This window comes from Equus caballus, chromosome 6 (genome assembly GCF_041296265.1).
Source record: "Equus caballus isolate H_3958 breed thoroughbred chromosome 6, TB-T2T, whole genome shotgun sequence".
Taxonomy (NCBI): Eukaryota; Metazoa; Chordata; class Mammalia; order Perissodactyla; family Equidae; genus Equus; species Equus caballus.
In genome coordinates, this window is record NC_091689.1 from 43837880 (window position 1) to 43856578 (window position 18699).

The 18699-nt window shown below is 51.1% G+C and overlaps 1 protein-coding gene and 1 long non-coding RNA gene across 6 annotated transcripts in view; one reads left to right on the forward strand and one right to left on the reverse strand.

The window, feature by feature from the left end:
• Nucleotides 1-342: 342 nt before the first annotated feature.
• LOC111773894 (uncharacterized) lies at nucleotides 343-3133 on the reverse strand. 2 transcript variants are annotated; one of them, XR_002808594.2, is made up of 3 exons: nucleotides 2977-3133; nucleotides 1930-2053; nucleotides 343-478 (listed from the first exon to the last, which is right to left on the reverse strand). It is a non-coding gene; the product is annotated as an uncharacterized lncRNA (long non-coding RNA). The 2 variants fall into 2 exon arrangements; XR_002808595.2 differs by lacking the exon at nucleotides 2977-3133 and adding an exon at nucleotides 2725-2878.
• TEAD4 (TEA domain transcription factor 4) overlaps nucleotides 2530-18699 on the forward strand; it is a 66529-nt gene continuing 50359 nt past the window's right edge. The window contains exons 1-2 of one of the 4 annotated variants that reach the window (XM_070270867.1): nucleotides 2530-2826; nucleotides 3202-3316. The gene's annotated coding sequence lies outside the window, so the exon portion shown is untranslated. Of the gene's footprint in view, nucleotides 2827-3201; nucleotides 3317-3517; nucleotides 3610-3869; nucleotides 3951-7239; nucleotides 7417-18699 lie in introns of those variants that run through there. The other 3 variants (XM_070270870.1, XM_070270869.1, XM_070270868.1) reach the window with 3 other exon arrangements.

Sequence of the window (18699 nt, forward strand, 5' to 3'; positions counted from 1 at the left end):
GCTCTGACCACCCCTGCCCTCCTCTCTGTACCAGTCATCATCAAGCTTGGGTGAGGGTCCATTAGCAGGACGAGGCAGAGTGGTCTGGACCACTGGGAAGTCAGATGAGTTGTGGATCCTATGGTGTAATTTGAGTGGAGCCATATGCATCTCTTACAGCTCGATCTAGACAGACGAAATACTTCCACCAACAGATACATTCCTGAGGGCCAATCAATGAGAGTCCTCGCCCTTAAGAAATGTAAACACCCCTGGAAAGGGCAGGGCATGTGTGTGAGATCACTGTCAGTCTTTAACCCTTCAGAATCTCTATGTCTAAGAATTTTCCTTTACCCAGAAGGACCTCAACAACTTGGGAACGTGGGATTCCTGAAGGCACAGAGCTCTCCAGAAGCCTGTAAGGGTGTGGACCAGGAGGCTGAAGTCCTGATGGCACACCATTCCAGCCTGGATCATTTATCTTCTGGGTAGTTAAGACCTGGAGGGAATAAGCCAGTGTGATCTCCAAATTTCCTGTCAGCGTCTGTGCTGAATGTGACACCCCAAGGCTGCCTCTAGACTCTGGACTCTGTCCTGCCTTTCTCTCAATCCTCTGAACCTGTCTGGACTCACCTTCCAACTCAACCCATTCCTCTTTTCGTTTGAATTCTTATCTCAGTTAACAGTACCACCAATTGTTGGGTTGTCAAAGTTTACTGATTTTTGTTTCTTCTCACTCTCACAGCCAACCTAGTCACCAATTCTTCTTCATTTTGCCTCTGGCCTACTGCCTACATCCTTTCCTTTATCCTCCACCTCAGGACCACTGCCTGAGTCTAGGGCATCCTGACTCTCCAATCTAGTCCCAGTGCTATTGCCAGAGGGGTCTTGCTGATGGCGATACTGGTTATTTCACACCTGCATCAAAAGGGCCTTTCCGATGCCCAAACTCTTCAGGACAGGATATGATGATCTTCATACCCTGGCACCCACTTACTGTAATCTGTTCTCCTCATCTCCTCTTCCCTAGCCACATCAGTTTTCAAGACTTTTCCTAAACACCCTTGTGTACAGGCTCCCTTATCTTCATGGGTCTTCCAGTCTCCATTTGGCAAACTCTCATTTATCCTTCAAGAGCTAGATCAAATGTCACCTCTGTAACTTGGATTCCATTGTTCCTTCCCTTGGATTCCCACTGAACTTTGTGTCATTGTGTGTCTTCCCACATAGGCTGTGAACTTCTTGAGGGCAAGGACCTATTCTGGCACTTAGCAAGGTGGTCAAAGTCAACAGACACTCAACAAATGATTGTTACCTTCAATAGCTGGTGCTGACAGTTTGCACTTCATTCGGTGCCTACAGACTGTCCTATAGTGTAGACTTTTCACGTGTATGAGGTGTGACCAAGCCTTGATGCGAGTCACTATTTAACAAGCATACCAGAAATTATATATCCAAATGAGAGCTGCTGCCTTCAAAGTCTTACCTTCTGAGACTGGATACTTCGTCCAGCAATGCACTCATTGCTCAACACCTTTGCAACACCTCTCTGGGAAATAACTTTGGCATTTACAGCACTTTCTTTTCAATATTCTCTGTGGGAGCAATCTTTTTCATTTATTTAACATCTATTACGTACTTATCTATCCTGGGCACCCAGCTGGTGCTGGGTGACAGATAAGATAAATCAGACATTTACTCTGTCTTCAAGGAAGTTTCTGTTTGGTAAGGGAGATAAGATCTGGACAAGCACTGCGACACAAAGGTAAGCGGGAATGCTCCAGAGGTTGGATTTGGTTTTTGGAAAAAGCCAGAAGTCCTTTGGCTTCAACCTCCCAAGGTGCTTGACAGAGGAGTGTGGTTAACACCCTGCCTTAAGCAAACGTGTTCTGGAGACTTCCAAACCAGCCCATTGCGTTTCCCTCTCCCCCAACAAGAGACTGAACTCACCTGGCATGTCTGTTGAAAACCCAGACTCGCACTGTGTGGCAATGCTCTTCTATACATCGAGTCTTCCCAGCGACGGCAGGCTCTTTGAGGGCAGGTGCTGAGGTCGTTTTTGTTTTCACAGCATCTGTAGACACATAATACATGTTGGATAAATATTCACTGAGTTACTGAGCCCAAAAGGTGTCTCACGCCGCGCCACACGGACTTCACATCGGGCATCCTTTCCTTTCCCCATCTGCTTTACTCGTGCAGTCACAGCTCCGCAGATCCGCAAGGGACAGAGGGAGCGACTGAAAGGACCACTGCGGGAGGGCGCGCGCGGGGCACGGGCGGCGGAGCGGGAACGAGCGCGGAGTTCCCGCTTCCTGGTTCCCGGGACCGAAGCCCGCGGCGGGAGCCGGGGCAGGAGCGGCCTTCCCGCGCGCCGGCGCCGCCCCTCCCCGGTCTTCCTCGGACCTGCGAGGACGGACGGCGGCTGGCAGCGGGGGCCGCAGGGTCGGCCCACGGGACGCCCCCGCCCCGGCTAAGAGGAAGGTTTTCTGCTCCCGGGAGAGAGGAAGGAAGCGGGGTGGGGAGGGCAGAAGAGTCGGGGCGAGGATCAAAGGGAAAGTCCGCGCGCGAGGAGCGGCGAGGCCCCGCCAGCCCCGCGGTCAGAGTTGAGGGGTCGGCGCCCCCGGCCGCCCCGGCCCCGCCCCGCCCCGCCCAGCCGCCCGCGGCCCCGTCTCCTCCCCGAGGGGCCGGTGGCCCGGCCGCCACTCCCTCCCGCGCCCTCCCTCAGCTGCGCGCATCTCATACCAGCCGTCATTCCGCGCATTCCAGGCGCCCTCCTTTCAAACTCCAGGCCGGGGGCGGGAGCACCGCAGCGCCCCGCTCCGCCGCCCGCGCGCGTCCCCGCAGGTGAGTGGCGCCCGCCCGCCCTCGCTGTCCCGCCGGCACCGCTCCGCGCGCTGCGGCCTCCTCCCTCGCTTCCCCTCGCCGCTCCCCTCCCTTCCGCCCTCTCCCGCGCCCGGTGCGGTCCCGGGCTCCCTTCCTCTCCCGTTGACTCACGCCTCCAGGAATAGGGCTCTCCCGTGGCTTCCCGTCAGTCCCATTCTGGGAAAACTCCTCCCTCCGCGCCGTCCGCGCTCCGCGCACCCTGCGGCGGCGAACTGCGTTCTCCGGGGTCGGCCCGGCACGGGCTCGGCTCCGTCCCGCGGCCCCGCCTGCCTCCCCGCCCAGCTGCTCGGCCCGGAGCCCGGGGCGCTGCTCGCTGACCCCCTGTCGTCCCTGCAGTGCCGTCGCCGGCCTCCGGCCCTGAGCGGAGCCGCGGCTGAAGAGTTGGCGCGCGGGGCGGACTCCGCGGAACCGGCGCAGCGCACCCACCGCGCCTCCCCGCACCCTGGGACCGGTAAGGCGGCGGCGCGGGGGGCGCGGGAGCGCGGCGGGCCTCGCCGGGGGCAGGCATCTGGGGTGCAGCGCGAGGAGCTCTCACCGGGGCCGAACCGGGGAGAGAGCGGGGCACGTGGAGGCGCTGCGGACCGCAGGGCGGGGGGCGGGATCCGAGGGGCTTGGGGGGAAAGGGAGCCTGGGGAGCTGAAAGGACAGAGCGGAACCGAGAACCCCGGCGATCGCTCGGAGAGATCCAGCGCTCGTGCCTTTTCTGCTGGGCTCTTTTCTGCCTTGGAAGAGACAGCCCTGGAGGTAGGTGTGTGGGCTGTTTTAAGTGCTAAGGCTTTGTGAAAGTGGAGGGGACCCCTACCGTAAGGTTCCTGCTCCCCAGGGGTTGAGAAGCGAGTTGTGTTTCATGATGGGGACGAGGGGATATAGCGAGCAGAACTCCCAAACCCCAAAGTGCACCTTTCCCGGGAACACAGCCACGGTGCACATGTGTGTAAAGGGTATCCGGTCAGACCAAGTGTTATCTGAAGAGTTCACGTGGCCGTCTGACGGTCCCGTCTCCTTAGCTCTGGGTGTATGTGAGGGTGACATCTGTCCGCAAATGACTCACCTCGGCTCCCAGTAGGCGTGTGTTTGTGTTGAACGTGAGTGTGTTTCCACGGGAGAAGAGAGCTGTCTGAAAGCCTCTGAGTGCCTGTGCCATGGTCTCTAAGTGTGTGTTTCTCTGGGAGGATGTCGCTTCTGGACGTGACTGCTTTTCCTTTCTGCATACCGTGGGCAAGAGACCCTGCCTCTGGTTGTGTGTGTGCAAAGGCATTGTGACCGCGGGTTGGAGAGTGTGGCCCTAAGGCTCCATTAGCCTTGGACTGGGCAGAGCTGGAAGGAAGCTGCCTACACCTGCCTCTTCCGGCAGCTGTCTTCCTGGGGGAGAGTGGGTTCTGGCCTTGCCTGGAGCGGTGTAGAGAACCAGCTGGTAGAAGCTAAATAAAGTTGAGAGCTTTGCCCTTTGGTAGTGAGACAGGTTGTTGATAGTGAGAGTTGGGAATCTTTGTGGGGGTGGACCCCCTAGAAAGACAAGACCATTTTGAATCTTGAGACTTGTGTAGACAGTGCTTTTAAAGTTGGCCTCGAGGACAAAGAGGAATCGTTCTATACCAGCCTGAACTCATTTCTACTGGTCCAGCTGTCCTTCATACTGCCAGCCAATCAAATGGAAGAATCCTTTACAACTTGCTAGAGCGCTTGACACTTTCCGGTGGGAAGGGGCATGAGGCGCTCATTGCGTGGATGCTGTAGTGCCAGCCTGGGAGAGAGGGGCTGCCTCTGACTTGCTAGTTGACCTGTGGGGAGACCCTTCTGGGTGTCTCAGTTTCCCCATCTTTTTTTCTGCTTTGCTTTCTGTTTTCTTTCTATTTGGGGTTCTACATTTGGAACATTATATAAGAGTGGACTGGGTAGGGAGGGAGCCACGCTGTCTGTGAGACTGTCAGAAGTGACATGGTATATGGGGGTGGCGGTGGGAGGACACAGGTAGACTGGGCTTCAGAGTTCTTTCTTCCTTCCGACAACATGATGACATAGGCGTAATGTTTAGGACTTCTTGGAAGGGAGGAACAAGTCACTCTCAGAGGGCTGGAGACTTGCCCCTGCTCCTCCATGCACCCTGAGGATGCAGATGTTCTGGTGGGAGCCACCTCACCCCCTCACTTGCTTAGGTCTGGTGTGCAGCTGGGGCTTTGAGGGAATTTGGTCTAAAGACAGCATTGATAGAGTAGAAGAGGTACAGGTTTGGGGTCAGACATATGTGGGTACAAATCCTGACAGTTTCTCGCTGCTTTTAAGGCTCTCAGGTTCAGTTTCCTGACGAGTAATATGGAAGAGGGGTTAATTAATATCCATATAAAAAGTTTCTGGTGAAAATTCGATGTTTGCACAGTGCACAGCCCATCCTGGAGACCCAGTAGCCAGTGTTTCCTAAGCTGCTTTCAGCACGGAGCTTCTTTTTCTCTAGAGACTTCTCTGCACACCCTTTGATAAACCCTGGTCTGTTCGTTCATGTTTATGTAGCAAACATGAATTGAGCATTTACTGTGGGCCAGGCCTTGCACCATGTTCTTGATCCTTAGGAACCAGGGTGGCTAGTGGCCCAGGTGGAGGTGCGGGCAGGGCTTTGTCACCCAGGAGCACATGGTCTCCAACTCATATGTTCTAATTCCGGTTTTTCTTTGACCCCAGAGTGAACTTGCTGAACATTATCAGACATGCTAATGTCAGCATCTAACTCCTTCATTTTAAAGAAGGGGAAACTGAGGCCCTTGGAGGGGCAGTCACTTGCTTAAGGTTGCAGAACCAGTGAGTCACAGAGCTGGGATGACAGTCCACTCTGTTTTCACTTTGCACCCTGTCTCCTGCTCTGTGGTTCCCAATGCCCAGACCCCCTACCCACCTTCATCTAACAGGCCTGGTGGCTGGAAAAGTTCAGCTTGGGCAGTGTCTCCCGTCTCGTGGCTCAGATAAGGTTGTTAGGAGGCAGAAATACTCCCTTCCCTCCCAGCGCAAAGCACAGACGGTAGAATCTGAGAATGCCATCTCTGGAAGGGGCCCTCAAGAGGTCTTTAAGTGCACCCTCCTTTCTCCTCGCTGGTCATAGTGTTACTCAGCCAGGGAGAGAAGGGTCTCCCTATCTTTCTAGATTCCTGGGACACAAATGTCCCCTCCTTTGCTTCCATTCTGTAGTCTTGTGCTGGTGATTGTCACCGAGCAGTACCTGGTGCCTAACCTGAAGCTCCTCTCCTCCCTAGTTGCTCTCCTGTAGCTGGGGTCAGGCCTGGGGCAGTGGGAAATTTAGGGCTGTGAGGGTCCCTTTACCTCACCTCTCTTCCTTTGCCCCCCATGACCCTTTGCTGGCAGGGGTTGGGACGGCAGCTCCCTTTAAAGCTCTGAAATTGGAGCTGAACAGCTGCTCTCCAGGCCTCCCCCCTCCACTGCCCCCGGGGGTTTAACCAGCTCAGGGGCCCAGGTGGAGGTGGGGGCAGGGCTTTGTCGCCGGGCAGCGCAGTCTCCGGCTCCTATATTCTAATTATACAGCCTTGCCTTGACCTCTTCTGAGATGACAATTCTTCCCTTGCTTTGGTTTTTCCATTTAGATATTAGGGGGATTCTGATCACCTCCTGTGTGATGTGGTCCTCCAGGCTTCAGCTGGTAGCGATTGAATGTTTGGGAGCATTTCCGCTAGAACTCCAGTCCCCGAGATCCCTGCCCACGTCCTCCTGCCTTTAATACCTAATACCGGCAGGCTCCTGGAAAGGCCTGAGGATGGGCCCAGCTCCCTGCAGTGTGGGCCGGCTCCCTGGCGGTGCTGAGGGTAGGCGGGCCCTCATGGGTGGGGACTCAGCTTCCTTTGACCCAAACTTCATGGGAACAATAGACTTCAGAGGAGTCACCCGGGGCAGGAAATGGGAGCTGCACTAAGGCAGGGTGACCCTCCTGGGGGATGGGATTGCATATCCGGCCTAAAGGAAAGGCAGGGTGTTGGGGGCAGTGCAAAGGGCACTGGGGAGGGGCTGATGACACATAGGGTGGGCCTCCTCTGAAGGGGGCTGTTGACTCAGAGTGAAACCTGAGCTGCTTAGAGCCCATTATTTGGCTGAGCAGTCTGCTTTGTGTCTTACTAGCAAAGGTGTGGTGTCTGCCAGCCTGGGCTCATGCCCAGCTCACCCCTGCCAGAACCATGTCTTCCCCTTCCCTTCAAGCCCCTGCGATGTCTGCGCGAACCGTCCTGGCCAAGATAAAAGGCCAGTTTTGTTTCTTCCTGGCTGACCTCCGTGTGGGCGTTGAGCCTTGAGTAGTAGTTGACCAGGGAGGCACTATGGTGGTGGGCGGAGCTCTGGGTGGGGAGGCAGCAGGCCAGTGTCAGCTGGACAATGTAAAGTGAGTTTTGTAGCCACAGTCAGAGAGCAAGATGACCAGGACAGGCAGGGGTTGAGTCCTGCTTGAAGCAAGTAGTGGGATGTTCTGGGGGGCAGAGCACTCTTGTCTTGCCTTCATCTTTGTGAGTGTGGAGCAGACTCGGAGGCCACCGGGAGCAGTGAGAGTCAGACCACACTGAGGTGCTTTTCGTGAGTTAGCTTGCCAGTTCTTACAGATCAGGTTTCGGGGCTCTGAGAGAAGCTTGAAGAGTGACCACAGAATCCTTCTAGGGTCTGGGAGGAGAGAGGGAAGGTGGCAGAATCACAGATGCTGCCCTGAGGTGTTTCTTCAGTGTGGCAAGGCAGGGATCCTGGCAATGGCAGGCTGGTGAGCTTCTTAGTGATCGCTTGCCAAATTCCAGGTCGGATATCTGAACAAAATCTGCGGGGACTCCAGAAACCAAGTTGAGATAACTAGTAGCCATCATGGTCACTACCAAGTCTTGGGAAAATGCTCTAATTTGTGTTGAGGAATGTTCAGTAAGGACTTGGAGTCTAAAGATTTTCTTGGGTTCAAGAGAAATAAATATGATCCGGCTGATAGAGCAGTTAGATGGATTTGTAGCTGGTTGAAAGACTGCCCTGGGTACTGGTGCTGAGCTCACCTCGCCCTGGGGGGAGCCTCTAGTGATGTGCCACGGAGCCCTCCCTGGCTTTGCGCTCTGTCAGTTCTGTGGGTGTTTAGGACAGCAAGCATAGTGGATGACGGAACCAGCGTTCAGAGTCATCTTAACTAACTAGAATGCTGAGATTAAGCAGAAATATGAAATAAACATTTTTCTGTTAAAATTAATACATACTCATTGTAGAAAACCTTTATAAATTAAAGGAGAAAACAAAATGGTATATAGTACCACAACTCAGGGATGAGCACAGTTGATGTTTTGGTGTATGTCCTTCCAGATTTGTGTTTGTGCAAATCTATATATTTTAACATAATTGCAATTATGCTCTATCTTGTTTTTTTCCCTACTGAATACTATATAGTGAGTAATATCTCCTGTCATAAAAAATGATTTAAAACTGTAATTCTAAGGATCTGAATAATATTACATTTTCTGAATACACCTTAATATATTTAACTCTGCTCTACTGGACTTTTAAAATTTGCTTTCAATTTTTAGTCATTAAAATGTACTTGACACTGAGCAATGTTAAAGATGTATGCTTATCTCCAGAGGAAATCTAATAGATTTAAATGTACGATCCTGCATTTAAGTTCATAACATCAATTATGTAAGTATAGAATGGGAATTTACTATCAATTCTCATGGAAAAAAACGTGGGTGTTTTGGTTGATGCTTTTGGTTGACTAAGGATGGGGACGGGAAAGGAGCATTTGCTAAGTGCCTACTAGGAGCCAGGCATGCTCTAGATGTTTCTGCCTCCATTGTCTCCTTTAATCCTCTCGGCTGCCCTGGGAGAGAGGGTTTGCTTGTTTGTTTTTGTTTTGTTTTGTTTTTAACCTCTATTTACAGAAGAGGACAAAAATTACACGGAGATTAATGGGGGGATGGAATTTGATCTGTCTCTTCCCGCTGCCCCATTAAACCCTGAGCCTGGTGGCGTCGAGGAAAGCCTTAGTCCGCTAGTCTCTGTGATGCTGCGGCCACGTTGGGAGCCATGTCTGGTTTTGGAGGGTGACTACGCTCTGAGTTGTTAAGCACTGAGCTTGTTGATACTGTGACCATGTTGGCAGAGGTTGGTGAGGGAGGGGGACCTGTCCCCTCATCACGCTGCTGTCAGTTCTCACTTGCACAAGATAGACTGTCTTTGCAGCCATAGCAGATCAAGTCCATCTGATCTGAATCCCTCTGCAAAATGGGGAAAATAATATTAATAGAATCAACTTGGTATGGTTGCTGTGAAGATTAAATTAGTTAATATTTGTAAAGTGCTTAGTTTTTCCCTGGCAGATACTAAACACTGTGTAAGCGTTTATCAGATAAATGACCTGTAACTGGTCCTTAGACCCTAGACAAGCTAGAGTTTGTGAGAGGGGGAGGCTGGTGATGCCCCTGGAAAAACCCAGTGCTAGAGACGACCTAGGTGTTAACTAGGTCGTGTCTGTACCTGGTAGTTCTGCATAATGAAACTGACTTCAGATCAGGTAGACCTAATCTGCTCTTGCTGCAAAGAGGGCCTGCCTTCTGGAAGTGAGAAATGGCAGCACCCTGATGACACGACTGGTTCCAATCCTTCAACAGGTGTGTTCTGAGCATGTGTCTGCCCAGGGCTTGGAACTGTGCTGGGTGGTGCGGAGGAAGCAAAGCATCCTCAGAAATTTCCATCTTAAATTGCATGACCACATGTTGGAATGGGAGGGGAGCTCACTTGCAGTGCTTGGAGCCTTAAGCAACAGTCATGCTGCTTATGCAAGAGAAGAAGTGAAGCTGTATCAGTGGCTTCTGATCCCCTCCTCAGAACTCTGCCAGCTCCAGCCCTGCCAGCTCTCCTCTCCTAACATCAGCCCCCTTTGTGTGCACCTGCCCTCAGCCAGTCCACAGTAGTCACAGAGCACCCACTGTGTGCCTGGTACGGGGCCCGGTGCAGTGGGGGAATGTTGAGCGGAAGACCTCAAGGAGCTTGTGATCCAGCAGGAGAGACAAACTAGGTAGCAAACACCGATGACCTGCAAGATGAGAGAAGGGCTAATTAGAGGCACAAACAAGTACCAAGGGGGTGCCTGGTGAAGGTGATTCATTCTGATGGAGCTGGGAGAGGTCAGGGAAGGCTTCACAGAGGAGGAGGCACTGGAGCTGGCTTTGAAGGATGGGTAGGGTTTTGATACCTGTGTGCGCTCAAACACGCGCACGTGTGTGTGTGTGTGTGTGTTATGTGTAAGAAGGGCAGAGGGAGAGAGGAAGAAAGAAGAGAGAGGAAGCTTTTGAGTCTGCTTCTTTCACTCAGCATAACGCCTTGAGATCTATCCAAGTTGTGTATATCAATAATTTATTCCTCTTTATTGCTGAGTAGTATTCCAATCTACGGGCGTACCACACTGTCTATCCGTTCACTGGTTAAAGGGTTTGTGGGTTGTTTCCAGCCTTCGTTGATTATGGATAAAGCTGCTGCCAACATTTGTGTACAGGTTTTTGTGTAAGCACAGGCTTTCATTTCTCTTGGATAAATACCTAGGAGTGGAATTGTTGGCTTGTATGGTATGTGCATGTTTAATGTTTTAAGAAACTGCCAAACTATTTGCCGGAGTGTACCATTTTGCATTCCTCCTAGCAAAGGGTGAGAGTTCATTGGTCTGTGTCTTCAACAGCGCTCGGTTTTGTCAGGTTTCTTTTTGTTTTGTTTTTGCCGTTCGAATAGGTGTGTAGTGGAATCTCATGGAGGTTTTAATTTGCATTTCCTTAATGGCGAATGATGTTGAACGTCTTTTCCTGTGCTTAATTGCCATTCATACAACTTCTTTGGTCAAATGTCTGTCTAAATCTTTTGCCTGTTTTTGATTGTTTTGTTTTGAGAGCTCTTTAATATTATGGATAGAAGTCCTTTGTCAGATGTGTGATTTACAAATTTTTGGAGAAAACTCCTTTAAGGAGAAAATCTGCAAAAGAAGTTGGTGGGTGTGAAGGACTCTGAGAGCAAGGTCAGAGTTTGGTGTTCTGAACCTTCGGCAAAGGTGGGACCAGGGTGAGGTGGGGGGAGGGAACGCCTGGAGAATGACCTATGACAAAGATAAGGAGGGAACAGGGCCTCTAGGAAGGTCTGTTCCTGGGTAAGCACCTGCCATGGAGCCTGCTTGCGAATAGGAGGCACAGGTGGTCTCTTGGTTTGCTGGGCACCTTCCCTGACTGGCTGGCTGCGCCTGGTCTGCTCCTCATGGCCGGCTGGGTCAGGCTGGGCCAGCCCCATCCAGAACAACAAATGCTTGTGCCCAGCCTGGGTGTCAACCACTCACATGGCCTTGTTTCCAAACTGGATGACCACACATTCTGGAACGGAAGGTGGGGTGATTGTCAGGCCTGCAGAGGTAAGCTGCTGGGTGGGTATGTGGCTGGTGCGAGAAAGAATCAGTGGGGTGCGTTTTCTGGGTCTTCTGTGCCCTAGGGTCTTAGCCCTAGGGTCTAAGGGCTTTGGGCCATTAGAATTTCTTGAGCTTCTTGATCCATATCTCTCTCTCTGTCCAGGCAGGGTGGCTCTGAGCAGAACTTTTCTATGAGAAATGACCAAGGATAGGGTAGGTGCTGCCTCCTGCCGCTTGTCCAGGCTCAGTCCAGCCTTTCCTACTCCATGTCCTGGGAGCTATGGCACTGTCCAGATGCTGGAGTCTTTGTTCTTCTCAGGGACAGGCCTTTTCCAGAGATGATTAAGGCCTAGAGCTGGGGGTGGGGCAGAGCTGAAGATGGAACTCGAGTTCTACTTTCCTGGAGCTGCTAGTGGTGGCTGTCTGTAGGGCCCTGTGGGTTCCTCGTGGCTCCCTGATGCTCCCCAGGGCTGAGAGCTCCTGCCTGGGCAGGGCTCAGGATGCAGAGACCCCAGCTAGCGTGGTTTGTGCTGCATGGGCACCTGGTGTGGGCACACCCTCTGGTCCTGGCAGGGTGGGGCTTGGTCAGGTCTCCCTTTGGGAGAGCAGCTGATTGGGCAAACCCCACCCAAGGCTGGGGAAATAAGCATTGGTGAGCAGCACCCTGGCCTTGTGTCTGTAAACTCTGGTTCTCCTACTCCCCGGGGAGATCGCCATTTGACGGGATTCAGTGGCAAAGACTCCCCGGCTCCATTACCTGTTTTGAGACCTGAGATTTCGTAGGACAGGCCTGTTCAAGTGAGCCAGCTAGTCCGGTCAGGGCTGTTGCCTCTTTAGGACTTTCGTGACTTCTACTTTATTTTAGGATCCTGAAGAAAGGCCCTGAGGAGAAAAAATGCAAGGCTTATTCTCTCCACCTTTTTTTTTAATAGCCTTTATTTATGTATTTTTTTGAGCAGTTTTGGGTTTACAGAAAAATTGAGCAGAAAGTATAGAGAGTTCCCTCCTTTCTCCCCTGCTTGCTCCCATGGTTGACATCTTGCACTAGTGTGGCGTACTAGTTACGTTGATGAGCCATTATTGATATGTTATTATGAACTAACGTCCATAGTTTACCGGAGGGTCCACTCTTCGTGCTGTCCAGCGTATAATGACATGTATCCAGCATTACAATATCAAAACAGAGTCCTTTCACTGCCCTAAAGTCGCCTGTGCTCCACCTGTCCATCCCTCCACTGGTCTTTTTCCTGTGACCATAGCGTTGCCTTTTCTAGAATGTCATACGGTTGCAGTCATACAGTGTGTAGCCTTTTCAGATTGTTTTCAGTGAGCAATATGCCTTTAAGTTTCCTCATTGTCTTTCATGACTTGAGAGCCTATTTCTTTTTATCGCTACATGATATTCCACAAGAACTTTTCTTTTTGCAAGTGGGGCACTGAGGTCTGGAGTGGGGAAGTACTGGCTCAGAAGGTACCCCAAATCTGTGATGAGGCCGAGCTCGGAGCCTGGTTTGCCTTGCTCCCAGAGTCTACCTATTTGGTGGGGCTTCTGTGCCAGGCACTGTGCTGGGGCCTAAAGCCTGTTTCCTCACAGCTTCATCAGCCCCTTTAGTGACTCCAGGGCAGGCCACGGGGTGGGGTGGGGAGTGGAGGGCTAGGGACGCCAACGTGCTGTGACCCAGTTCCTGGATGTGTTAGGGCTGGGCCCACAGACACCCACGTCCTTGGCTGCTTGGAAGGGGTAGCTGGGGGCAGCATCTCGGGTCCCAGCCCCTGGAGAGCTGAGGGGATGGGATGCTCGATCCCTGTCCTCATTTACCCTGCTGCCTCCTGGGCGTCGGGATCTGGGGAGTGAGTGAGACTCTCTACTGCCTCATGGGGCCAGGAGCTTGGGGCCTGTATCGACTCAGGAATCTTATCTCCTTCCTTTTCTCTTCGTCTCTGAGCCACCCCCTGCCCCTCTCCACTGAGCCTCCTCCCGCTGACCTGCTTCCCTCTCCACTTCTTGACTTGTCTTTCCTCTTTTTGCCCCTCATCCCTCCTACTCCTCTCCTCTCCACTGTGGCCCAGAGGGAATCATTCCTCACTGGTTCTCGCCCCCTGCCATGATCCCTCCAATAACCACGAACGTTCGAGGAGCCCTTCGAAAGCCAGCCTCTCTGTTGTGTCTTATGGCCATGATCAAACTTAATCCTCACAACAGTCCCGTGAGGAGATAACATTATTGCCTCTGGAGTAAATTTGGGAGGACACAGGCTCAGAGAGGTCCAGTAGCTTGCCCAGGGATACCAGGCCAGTGTGAGGCCCAGCCAGGATCTGAGCCCAGACCTCTGCCTCCAGCAAAGCATGGATCTCTGCCCCTAGCACACCTCTCTCCTGGCCAGGCAAGCCTGGTGGGGCAGCTCTCTGTGACGTTGGTTCCGACACATGCGCATACCTGGTAGGATTGTGGGGTCCTCTTTTTGCTTTGTTTCCTTTCACCCCCTTCCCATTCCCATCCTATCAGCAAGTAAGATGTGATAAATGTCTTCACACTGAAAGGGTGGTGAGGGGTGGTGGGTGGTACAGATGCATTGCCCCACGTTCCAGGTTCTTCACCTGTTTTATTTCGCTTAATCAATCCTTAGTCTCTCTGCAAGGCAAGTCTTCTCTCTGAGAGATGAGGAGACAGAAGCTTTGGGGAGCTTAAGTAAATTGCTGATCAGCCGCATAGCTGTAAGAGGCACATCTTAATTCAGGTCGTCCAACTCTGAAGCTTCCTCACAGGGGCCAGACTTAGGCGTGCTTTCCTCCAGAGCTCTGTGCGTGTTGGCAGAGGAGGAGGCACTGCTTACCGCCAAGGGAGTGCGCTCTGTTGGGGAGTTCAGGCATTGTGGCACCTAGGTTTTGTGCGGTTTTACTATTTTTTGAGAATGTCCTTTTTCTAGCCTTTGACAAGCCCTGGCCAGCCTTCCAAAGTCACGCAGGGGTCAGTTTTTTCCAGCTGAGTTCATGGCCCAGCCCAGCCTAATCCAATCCATTTCCCTGCTGGGTTGTGTTTTTTTTTCCTCCGCTCCCTCTCCTTCTTGGCATCCCTAGGAACTCACCCGCCAGTAACCTGGAAACTCTCCTGACTTGTCTCTCTTCATATCTAGCTACGAGTAGGCCATTTTCCTTTGTCTCTTGTATTTTGGTCCCAGGTCCCCTGAAGTGCCTCGTTCTCCCCTTCTCTGCCCACATCTTTTCCCCTTCTATCTCCTGGGGCTCTTTAAAAAAAAGTGGTAAAGTATACGTAAAATTTACCATTTTAGCCATTTTTTTTTTAAGATTTTATTTTTTTCCTTTTTCTCCCCAAAGCCCCCCGGTACATAGTTGTATATTCTTCGCTGTGGGTCCTTCTAGTTGTAGCATGTGGGATGCTGCCTCAGCGTGGTTTGATGAGCAGTGCCATGTCCGCGCCCAGGATTCGAACCAACGAAACACTGGGCCGCCTGCAGCGGAGCGTGCGAACTTAACCACTCGGCCACGGGGCCAGCCCCTTATTTTTTAGCCATTTTTAAGTGCACAGTTCGGCAGCATTAAGTACATTGACGTTGTCGTGCTACCATCACCATCCATCTTCAGAACTTTTTGTCATCCCAAACAGAAATTCTGTCCCAATTAATCAATAACTCCCCATTTCCTCTTCCCCCAGCCCCTGATAACCTATATTTTATTTTCTGTTTCTGAATTTGCCTATTTTAGGTACTTCATATAAATAGAATCATACGGTATTTGTCCTTTTGCGTCTGGCTTATTTCACTTAGTATAATGTTTTCCAGGTTCATCCACATTGTACAAAGAATCAGAATTTCATTCCTTTTTTAAGGCTCAGTAATAGTTCGTTGTATGGATATACCACATTTTGTTTATCTGTTTATCTGTTGATGGACATTTGGGTTGATTCTACGTTTTGGTGTCTTGGTGCCTTTGACGTTTCTGTCTCCATCAGATGTGGTATTCCCAGGGCCTTGGGCTCAGCATCTGTTAGAGTCCCCCCCACAAGATGTTTACTGATAGTGGTTTAACGTGTTTCCCTCTCTGGGTGCACTTGATTCTTGGTGTTTGTGGTAATTATGTTCTATGACGTTGCCAAGAACACTGAATTAGCAGATACTGAGCCACTGCTTCTAGAGAAGATACAGGGTTAGGTCCCTCCGAGCCTCTGGCACATGATTTCATCAACTGATTACTTCTTAACCACTGTTTCATGTGTTTCTTTTTTTAAGATTTTGTTTATTTATTTTTTCCTTCTTTTCCCCAAAATCCCCCAGTACATAGTTGTATATTTTTTACTTGTGGATCCTTCTGGTTGTGGCACGTGGGATGCCACCTCAGCGTGGCTTGACAAGCGGCGCCACGTCTGTGCCCAGGATCCAAACTGGTGAAACCCTGGGCTGCTGATGCGGAGCACATGAACTCAGACACTCAGCCACGGGGCTGGCCACATGTATGTTTCTGTTCACAGGTATTTTATTTAATATGTAGTGTTGATTCATTACCGTTGAACTCCCAGACGACAACAGCATCACTCACGCCTGAACAAGCTTATCTGACACAGATATATCCCGTAGGGCGCACCCCAGCTTCCTGCAGTTAGGAATGCTAGGCTGCGCTTCAGCACTACACTTGGGGACCGTTTGAAATGGCGAAATCAGTAACAAAAATAAACCATCCCTGGAAAGGACACTTGTTTTTACCATGTGAGAGCTGTAACGAGAAGGCAGAGTGCAGCCTCGTTCGACCTCAGCTGGGAGCGTGTGCGATGGACAGCTCATGTTTTCGGCTGCTCAGGGCATGTACATTCTGCTGATGACCACGAAAGCACCACAAATGTTGATTTTGGTGTTATGAATTTCAGAGAATAGGCGAATTTGCAAATGTGAAATCTGAATATTCTGTGATTCTTAAGGATCGACTGTACTTGGATCTTCAGGGGGAACTCTGGCCCCATGTCCCCCACTAGATTGGAGAACATTGGGGGCAAGACCATGTCATTTGTGACTTTGTTTCCAATGCCTGGCATGTTGCAGGTGCTCAGTGTACAATTTTGAGTGAACGAATGAAAGACTCAAAGGGCTATGGTGCTGATGGTGAGGCGTTAGGCATGCAAATAAGCAGGGAGCGGTATTTCTGGCTGGGGAACCTGCTTACCCACATATGTGGGTCACCTGCTCCTCTCCTTCCTAGAAACCACCTCTCCTCGTCATCGAGAGGCATCCAAATGATGGTCCTGGCTGTGGTCATTGTGTCACAGAGAAGCACAGGGCTGAGGTTTAGTTCTAGTCCCCATTTTAACTAGGCCCCGTTTAACCTGAGGCCTTTGTGGGCAGGGCCCGGGAATTCTCCAGGGCAGAGGTGAGCCTTGGCTTGAGCGTGGGCCTTGTACGTCCTTCCACTGAAGCCACGCTGTCTTCGTAGCACTTATGATTTTGTGTGTCTATACCAGCGTCCCTGCCCCCATCTAAAGTCTAAGCCCTCTGAGGGTCCGAACCTGTTTCTCCAGAGTTTAGTCCAAGGATAAGCACTCAATAGATTTTTTTTTTAAAAAAATATGTTTTGTGTTATTTTTAAAATTTCAGCTTTATTCTGGTGTAATTGAATTTAAAATTGTAAGCTACGTTAAGTGTACCTCTGGTAATTTCTTATATGTGGACATTGTGAAAGGGTTCCCTCCATGTGGTTAATTAACACATCTGTCACCTCACTTCTTAATCTTTTTTTTTGGTGAGGACATTTCAAGTTCTCTTAGCTGACTTCAGTCACACAGTACGGTGTTAGCCTCTGTGGCCACCGTCTTTTGTGTTAGTTCCTCAGACCTCATTCATCTCATAACTGAAGGTGTGTACCCTTTTACTGACCTCTCCCTATTTCCCCCACCCCTCAATAGATGTTTGTTGATGGACTGGTGTCAGGAATTAAGTAAGTCTGGGGCCCACCCTAAGCAGGAAAGCACTGTGAGTAAACTCGGAGTTCAGGAGACCAAGAGGACAGGAGGGAAGAGTGGGCATGAGTCTGGAAGAAGGCTGGCGTCCACTATTCCTGGTTTCCCCTCCTGTTCTTATTTAAGAAATGAGGTCAGGGCAGTGAAGGCTCAGAGACCCCCCACCCTTGCCACCCCCCAAAAATCAGGGAGTTTGCCCAGAGGTTTGGACCTTGTCTTTCTGCTTCAGTATGTGCACCACCTTTTGGCACTTGTACAGTTGGGCCCAATCTCCAGAGTCTAGTCGGGTGGGAGTAGCCAGGGTAATGATGGGAGGGACGATTTTTGTCTCTGCTCTGAAGTGTATTGGATGGGGAGGATGTGCATTCCATCCAGTGTAGATGTTCTCTTACCACAGCTCTGTTTGATTGGGCAAAGTACCTGGGATTCAGAGACGTGACTCCACTGCCCTTGATAACCAAGCCTTGCAGATAAGTCCACCAGCCTGAATAAGGAAAGATTCCTGTTCTGGGATTGAGGCAGAAGGGGACCCACTCCCACCCTGGATTACTTTAGTCATTCCCCCTGTCTCCTACACCCTTATAGCTCTGAGACTCATGTATCTGGAAGATTAGGATGGGTCTCCAGGAAGGAAGCTCCAGGTTTTAGTTTTCCTCCCAGCTTCTCAGTTACAGGAGTCTTTGGGATGAAGGAAATAGTTCTTTCAAAGTGCCCAGGAGAGAAGCAGCGAAGTAAGAGCTGAGGCATCTGTGGGCAGGACGGCAGAGCCCACAGGTCATGAAGATCCTGATGTGGCTGGAACCCTCAGCCTAGACCCCAGAGCTCTTGGAATCTGAGTGGGGAGAAGAGGGGCAGAGAGAACTATGTATCTGCATGTCGGGAGGGGGACTCAGGCCCTCTCCCGAAGGTCTCTCCCTAACCTTCTGGATCATACCAAGCAAGTCTCATAAATTTTCTGAGTTTCAGTCTCCATCACTTCCAGATCGGGGTCAGGAAGCATGAGGAGGAGGTTATACTATGTGTTGACCCCCAACGAGTTAGAGATACTGTGATGAAAGGAAATGAGGGATAGATTTGTCCTTGACCGAGAAGAGAGGATCAGTAGAAGAATCAGCTCCTTAAGGATAACATCTACCTGCATTCCCAGCACCGAGCCAGGAGTGGTGGGGGATGCCAACGTGTGAGAAATAATCGTGTTCTCAAGGAGCTCGCGGTGCAGCTGGGGGGACAGGACTTCAGGGTCTGAGGTGGCTTCGCCACTTTCTCAGGGCAGTTATCTGCCCTCCCTGAGCTTTGGCTTCTCCACATATAACCTGGGCATCGTGATTCCTGTCCTGAAAGTGTTTTTGCCGAGCTTATTGTTCTCATTATTAGAAAGATCTTAATAAAAGTCTGTAAGTTCCTGATTCTTCTGAAAATTCCTGAGTAACCGGCATCTGTGGTCCCTAGGGTGGAGCTGAGAGTTGTTTGGGCCTGGAGTTTG